Genomic DNA, 8,256 nt, shown 5'->3' on the forward strand with positions numbered 1-8,256 from the left:
GGTTGAAAAACGTAGAGCGACTTACCAAAGGTTGGTAACCAAGATGTTCAAAAATCTGATTGGCCAAATAGTGGAAGTCTATATTAACGACATGGTCGTGAAGACCAAGGAACTAAGGGGTCATCTTGCCGACCTAAAAGAGGTCTTTGAGATTCTCAAAGCATACCGGCTTCGACTCAACGCATCAAAGTGCGCGTTTGGAGTTGGATCAGGTAAATTTTTGGGGTACCTGGTAACAAGAAAGGGCATTGAGGCCAGCCCAGATCAAATCAAGGCCATCCTAGAGCTAAAAAGCCCGACGTCGGCAAAACAAGTTCAGATGCTTACTAGAAAGGCCGCAGCCCTAAACAGGTTCATAAGCCGAAGCTCAGACAAATGTAAACCTTTCTTCAACCTGGTAAAGAAGGCCACAGATTTCCTATGGACTGATGAATGTGAGGCCGCCTTGGCCGACCTAAAGAAGTATCTGACCACGGCTCCAGTCCTCTCAACACCTGAACGTGGAGAAGAGCTGTTTTTGTACTTAGCCGTTTCAGAACATGCAATAAGTGCGGTATTAATTCGTGAAGAAAAATGGGAGCAAAGGGCTGTTTACTATGTAAGCAAAACCTTAGCCGATGCAGAAACAAGGTATCTACCCTTGGAAAAATTAGCGCTAGCTTTAGTAATGGCTTCAAAGAAGCTGAACCATTACTTTCAAGCGCACAAGGTTATAGTGCTGACAGAACACCCACTGAAGTCCTTGTTACAACAAGGAGACTTAACTGGAAGAATAGCAAGATGGTCAGTGGCCTTAGGCCAATACGACCTGGAGTTCAGGCCGAGAACAGCAATTAAAGGCCAAGTTTTGGCCGACTTCGTGGCCGAATTCACGCCGGAATCCATCGAACATCAGGCTCCGTTGAGCCAAGATGAACGATGTCCAAACAAGCAAGGAGAAGCCCAGCCAAAGACAAAAGAACAAGGAAAAGAAAAACTAAGACCTTGCAGCATTTACATTAGCGACTCCTTTCGCCTGTTTGTCGATGGGAGTTCAAACCGGCAAGGAGCAGGGGCTGGAGTAGTGTTAATATCTCCTGATGGGGAGATATTGGAACAGTCTATTCGATTGGGGTTCAAGGCCTCAAACAATGAGGCAGAATACGAAACACTAATTGCAGGACTGAAGCTAGCAGTGGCAACAGAGGTAGATGAGATAATAATTTTTTGTGATTCACAACTTATAGTAAATCAAACAACAGGAGAGTTTGCAACCCGAGATGAGAGGATGTCGGCATACGCAAAGGAGGTCATCAGACTGGCAAACTTGTTTCGTAATTGCCGACTTCTTCAAGTCAGCCAAGATGATAACAACCACGCCGACGCGTTGGCCAACTTGGCAAGCTCAATGCAGACTGGAAAACAAGAACAATAATAATTGACTATCTGTCAAGCCCGAGCATAGAACAGCCGATCACAGAGCAAAAAGCAATATGTGTGGACTTAGGTCCAAGCTGGATGGATGCAATTGTTGCATTCCTGAAAGAGGGAAAGCTACCAGAAGACCATAAGGAGGCACACAAGATCAGATTGAAATCGGCAAGATTCAGCCTGACAGTAGATGGACATCTCCTTTGTTGGAGTTTGTGAGGTCGGCTACGATTTTGAATTCTGTAGACCTCGGCTTAAGATAATAAATGAAGCCTTTTTCTTTCAAGTTCAGGGCACACATGGTGTAACAATACTGTATATCGGCTAGGGTGATCCTAACGTTTTCTTGTCTAGCTAAGGCAATAATACCAAAAATCACTCGATAAGAGTTGATTGCCAGTTGCATGGGGTTCAACTTATAATAATGAAGGATCTCGAGAAAAAGGATGTTAAGTGGAAGTCGGAGTCCACACTCAGTAAAAACTACAATGGGAAGGGGCATGGCGTTTTCTGTAGGCATGATGGAGTCATTATCCCCAGCCAGTCTCAGATGGACATCGGCAGGGATGGAGAACTCCTGCCTAAAGTAGTCAAGTTTGGTCGGGGTATCTACCCTATGTCTCCACATACCCATGATATCAGCTTGAATTAGAAGGGTTGAAATTCAGAAAGAAGACATTTCTTGTTGTTGGGACCTCGGCAAAAACCTAGGTTTAGGCTGGTACAGAGATTTGTAAGGAATGTTTCAGTTTTGCCCTAAATCGTGGGTTCTACAAACAAATCCCAAACCTAAGCTATGAAGATGAAGATCAAAGGTACAGATCTGGAAAAGATGCAAAAAAACAGAAAACAAAAACAAAGTTTCAGAAACAAGTATTGGGATGGGCTATCAAGAACATGAAGAATACAAGAGTATATGTCCAAGAACAGTGGCAAAAGTGCAAAGAAGTAGTGAAACAGTGCGTGCGTTCAAAATATGGGCAAAGGCAAAATCATGAATGAATGCATTCAGATGTACGATTTATAAATTGAAAAAGCTTGAAACAGTACAGTCATGACGACAGCAAAAGAAGAAGAAACATCAGGAACTAAAAACGAAAGGAACAGTAGCTTACCAGAAAAAGGGAAACCGGAAAGGGATTTGCCGATGTCCTACGATGGTTGCAGAAGCAGAAGACCGGTGGAAATCTCGCCGGAAGGGGTGAACGGAGAAAGTTGCAGAGCTTGGGAAGCTTGAGCGATGGCAGGTTTGAAAGAAAGAGTTTTAGAGAGAGAAAAAACAAGAGAACTTAGATGCAAAAGTGAAGAGACGAAAGAAAGGGGGAAAGATTTTGTCAAAAAAAAATGAAAACGGCGGCAAAAAAGTAATCAATATGCCTAAAAGAGCGCATACGTCAGACGGTGCATGTGAGAAGGAAATGACTTATGGGCGTGTCACAGGCACGAACCAGTAAGAAAGAAACACGTAATTAAAACGGTTGAGTTGAAGTGCATGACAGCTCATGCGCGTGAAGAGAACCTTAAAAATCTTGATTTTTTAGGGGAAGCATGCCGGCCAGAAATAGATGATCTCGGCTATCAAACTTTAAGCCGATTTACTGGAAGAAAATACAGATATAGGTTCCATCACCTCAGAATGCCGAGGTAATAGAACCTAGGGGGCAGTTGTGGGGATATATTTTCTGAATACCAACACGTGGCAAGGTGACGCCGACGTGTCAGCCGAAGTGCCACGTGTCCAGGTTGTGACGCCGAGGTGATCTCGGCAAGGCCGAGATTATCTCCGAAGATATCGGAATTTGAGATAAATGGATAAAAGATAAGGGACAAGAGTCCTAAAGTAAAGAGAAGACTTAGCTAAGATAAGGATAAAACTCTTAGGGAGTTTATCTTTATCTCTTGAGGAGTCCAAAGTAAGTACTGAATGGGAGTCCATAGAAGTCAGGCTTCTAGTGGGATTAGGATTGAGTTGGCTATAAAAGAGAGGCACCCCCGTGGGTCTAAGGTATGCAGTTTTATGCTTTTGATACTCAAGCTTGTGAGTTTAGCACTTGATTATCTTTGAGAGATATACTGACTTGATCGTCGGAGTGCCCCCAGGTGGATGAACCACCGTCGAAATCTTCTCTTTCTGTTGCAGGTCAGCCAGGTGCCATTTATTCTGCCGGTGCTCTCCAACTGGTTACTAAGCGGGCAGTGTGGTCAGAAAATCACCCACACAATATGTATATGTTTGTGTGTATAAATATAATTTTGGAGATATTTGATGAAGTAGATGATTTGGTGATGTTTGATGAATCAGAAATTTAAAATTATATTTTTTGATTCACTGTGCATGTATATATATATTTGATTAGGAAAGAGAGAGTTCACTGTGTATGTATGTACATACACGGTGGATGATCTTAGATATGAGAATTGGTGAGAGTAAAGGGATGCCTGTGATGTTTATCTTTGGAAGTTGGTGGCAATGTTGGAACACACTTGACATGGAGATTGAAATTGTAGTCCACACATCGGAAGAAAAGGGGCTATAAAATGAGTGTTTTACCTCTCAAGGCAAATCTGCACACGATGAGGTGAAGGAAGAGAGAGTTCACTGTGTATATACATACATACATACATACATACATACATACATACATACATGTATATATATATTTGATTGAGAAACATTATAAAAAAAATAAAAAAGAAAAAAACAAAGGCATTCTTTGGTAAATTTGAAGATGTATAAAGGGCATTTCTGTCTTAAAAGTAGACATACTCTCTATATAGGTGTGTGACTCCCATAGCCCGTTATCTTAAACAGAAAAACTAACGGTGCATTTTAGTCCATAAATCACATGGGGTTATGTGGTGATTTTCGAATGTCAGTGGGGTAATCTGCACCCGGCCAAACCACAAGGGGATAAAGTGAAGTTTGTCCTAAAAAAAATAGCATCACTTTTCTTTTTAAAATATTTTTTTATTTATTTTTACTTTGTTATATGATAGTATAATCATTCATTTTAAATAATATTGTTTAATCATAGAATGCGCATGATTTGAATATTTCTCCGCCAGTAACACGTGTTATGTATGTGAATGTAAAACTCAACAATAAACCAAACCTGTGATGACCCCACTGCGTATAATAGTTAGCATTTAATCAATTATGGAGATTTGAATGTTAATTGCCTATTATTCTAATTTAATTTAGGATTTATGAAAAGTGTGGAGACTGATTTGTATATGATTCTATTGAGAATTTATTTTTGGAATTAGAAATTGAAAGCCTAAATATCTCAAGAGATTATAATTGGTGAATTGAATGATTTTAATTTCGAGTATCGGACCATATGGAAGTTTAATTAAATATTCGATTCAGTTTAGTAAAATTGAGATTTTGTTAAGTGGATCTGAATTAGAGTTGATTAATTTGTGAGAATTTGGAATTAAGATTAAATTTATTTATGATGTGTTCATTGAGTATGTAATTTATTGACGGGGATTCGGAGTTTGATTTGAAATTGAAGGCATTAATGATTTCAAAAACCAAAATTGATGATGGTAATAAATCTTATTTGATATTCGGAATCTTTTGGGAGTTCGATTAAAAATTTTATTCAAATTGAGAGATTTAATTATGATTAATTGGGCTTTAATTGAAGTTAATTAGACTAATTAAGTTATGTGAGAATTGATCAATTCAGACTAAATATGGTTAATGTGGTTTAATTAAGCTAATTGTATAAAGAGTTAAGCTAACCCTACCCATATGACTAATTGTGAAATAGTGTAATGTGATTAATTGTGGGGTGGTGTGTAGAGGATTATACCCAATAGGTTGTGTTGGATCAATATTTAAGTTAGGTTTGGCATCCCCTAAAAAAGTCAAAAAGTCAAAAAATTACTATCCTATTTAAGTCACATCACCTTTCTGCCACATCACTTCAAACCCAATCCATATTTCATAAAAAGTCAAAAAATGCATTTATTTAGAACATTCCAAACAATCCCTTAGTATGTGTGTACATGTCATTGTTGTGTTGGAGCTCAAAGAAGAGGTGCAAGTGTGTGCACACGTGGGGCATTAATAAGACGTGAAGTGTGTGTGTTGTATGTGAGTCAAGAAGAAGAGAGGGAGCTCATTCTTGAGTCCGTCATTTCTGCTGGAAGAAGTTTAGAAAGAGAGTAAGTTTGAGAGCTCAAGCATGTAGAGAGAGAAACCCACTTTGTGATGGAAATTGAAGGAAGAACAAGGGGATTTAAAGGAAAATAAACTCAATTTGCTGAAATTAAAGTTTAAGGTATGAGATTTATCTTGATTTATGTAAAATCTCCATATTATACTTGAGATTGAGAAGAGTTTGGAATTATATTCATGGAATTAGAAGGAAATTAGATAGTTGAAGAAGAAAAAGAGCTCAAGTTTTGTGCTGGAAAATTGGAAGAAGTAAACTCAAGAATTCAACAATCCATAGCTCTAGGTAAGAAATTAAAGTTTAGATCTTGTAGATAGTTTATTTAAAAGTTGAAATTAAAAAAATAATAATAGTTGGGATCAATTTCATAAAATTAGAAAGAAATTAGTAAGGAGATGAAGAAATGAAATTAGGTTCAAGTTATAGAAGTTAAATTTAGAAATTAATTATTTTGAGTTTGATTCTGAATAACTTGCATGAATTTGAGTTTCATTTCTATATGCATGAACAAATTCTACAAGTTTAAATGCTCCAATTGTACATGCATTATAGATTTCTATGAATTTATTTTATGTTTTGATGAAACAAGAACTAAGTTTGGGAAATTATGAGTTTATAAACAAATGAGCTTAATTTTTAAATTAAAGGAGTTTTGATTTAAATAATTTAAAATTGATCATATTTTCTTGATTATTTAAGAATTTGTATATTTTTAGACAAGCCATGTATGAACCCAAGTTTTGAAATTATATTTTAAAAGTTTAATTCATGTTTTAGAATTTATGAGTTTGAAATTGGGTTTGATATGAAGAAAATGAATTAAATCTAAATTTGGACAAATTAAGAAATAAATTATAATTTGATTGTGACAATCAAGAATTAGTTTGATCTTTTCATATATGTAAATATTTTTCTAAGAGCCTTATAGCTTTAATTTCATATTTTGTAAGAAAAAAGAAAGAAAAGTTTTGAAATCATTATATTCATGAAGTTGTAGTTTTAATCTTGACAAATTAAGGGGGGTTTTGCATTAAAATTTGAAAATTAGTTATGTGTTCATATTTATTAATGACATTACATGTTTAAATATGCATGAATCTAAGTTTTGAAATGAAATTTGAAAGATAAATCTTTAGTTTTGGAACTCAAAAAATTTACAGAACGCTCGAGCGACCAATTGGTGGCTCGAGCGGTCAGGCTATTTTCAGCATGTTTTGAAAAATCATACTTTATTTAAATTTTCATCTCATCTTCTCCCAAACATTTCTAAGCAAGAATTATAACTCATTGAGGATTAATAAGCTAACAATCACCATAAATTAGTTGGTTAAAGAATAAGTCATTGACTTAGTAGTACTTGATTAAGAATCCAAGTAAGAAATTGGTCTATTTGGAAAAGAATGATTTATTAATAATAAAAAAAATATCTGAAATAAGAACCCAATTCATTTGAATAAAGAAAGAATAAGCATAGTAGAACTTAGGATTACTTAGACAGAAAAAGACAAGAGAAGTCAAGTTTGATCAAGGAAGTGATATTGTATTCCAATATGTATATGTTATGTGTTTGTGTAGGTCAGGCGCTATCGTCTACTTGATCTATTTGATCTATCTAATCTGTCTAATTTGCTTCTGGAACTATTTGTGAGTAATAACTCTGTAAAGCTATGTTCAACTTTAAGTATTTTCCAAATGATATGATATGATTCGTTTTCTGAAATGCTATTTTATGATTAAATGAATGATTGTCCAACTTTTTGAAATGTATTTGTGGCATCCTTAGCATCATATGATATCTGTTATATGACATGGTACTAGGGTTGGTTATGCATAACTATTTATCTACTTTGTATACGTCCCTTTATGGGTCATCTGGTCCTTTTACGGGTCATCTGGTCCCTTTATGGATCATTTGGTTCCTTTATGGGTCATCTATACATCTCATGTATTCATGAGCCATCGGATTTATTAACGCTAATAGATGAACCACGTATAATTATCTATGAGAATTTGATATGAATATGAATCTATTTCTAATCTGAATTCTGGATTTTGAATCTATTATGAGACATCATTCATTAAAACCTTTACTTTGTTGTTATTCATTGAACTCCAGCTCACTGTATTATTTATGTATGTAGGTGATCAGGCGCATAACTAGGCCTAGAGTTTCTTCCTAGAATCTATCTTTGTTACCCAACCTATGTACTTCCCGCGGAGGTTCCGGATACGTCAAGTGGTCAAGGCTGTATGATTAAAGTTTAAGTTTTTGTTTATTCTATAATTAGGGCTAAGTTCCTTTTTGTCTTATCTGTATATATACATGATGACGTAAGGATGATGTGTATATATATATATATAAAGTTTAAAATTTTTCTGTCTCATATATGTCTGCACAGCTCAATGGATATTGTATATTTATTATTTGCTTCCGCTAGCCCTTAATAATTTGATTTCTATTTAAGAGGCCTTTGGTAATCTACGGATTACTGGTCGGTTACGATGCTAAACCTATAGGGGTTGGTTTGGATTGTGACAAAACCATACCAAACCAAACCAAGCCTTAAGTACCATCAAATGGGGTCGGCTACATGAATCCTTATTCTCCACTCGACTCTATCTAATGCCATTTTGTTAGTCAAATTAAGGAAATTTATAT

The 8,256-nt window shown here is 36.0% G+C and overlaps 1 long non-coding RNA gene across 1 annotated transcript; it reads left to right on the plus strand.

The window, feature by feature from the left end:
- Window positions 1-5,493: 5,493 nt before the first annotated feature.
- LOC114286128 (uncharacterized) lies at window positions 5,494-7,981 on the plus strand. Its single transcript, XR_003637427.2, has 2 exons — window positions 5,494-5,702; window positions 7,739-7,981. It is a non-coding gene; the product is annotated as an uncharacterized LOC114286128 (long non-coding RNA).
- Window positions 7,982-8,256: the final 275 nt, after the last annotated feature.

This window comes from Camellia sinensis, chromosome 14, assembly GCF_055761805.1.
Source record: "Camellia sinensis isolate YWXY chromosome 14, ASM5576180v1, whole genome shotgun sequence".
NCBI lineage: Eukaryota > Viridiplantae > Streptophyta > Magnoliopsida > Ericales > Theaceae > Camellia > Camellia sinensis.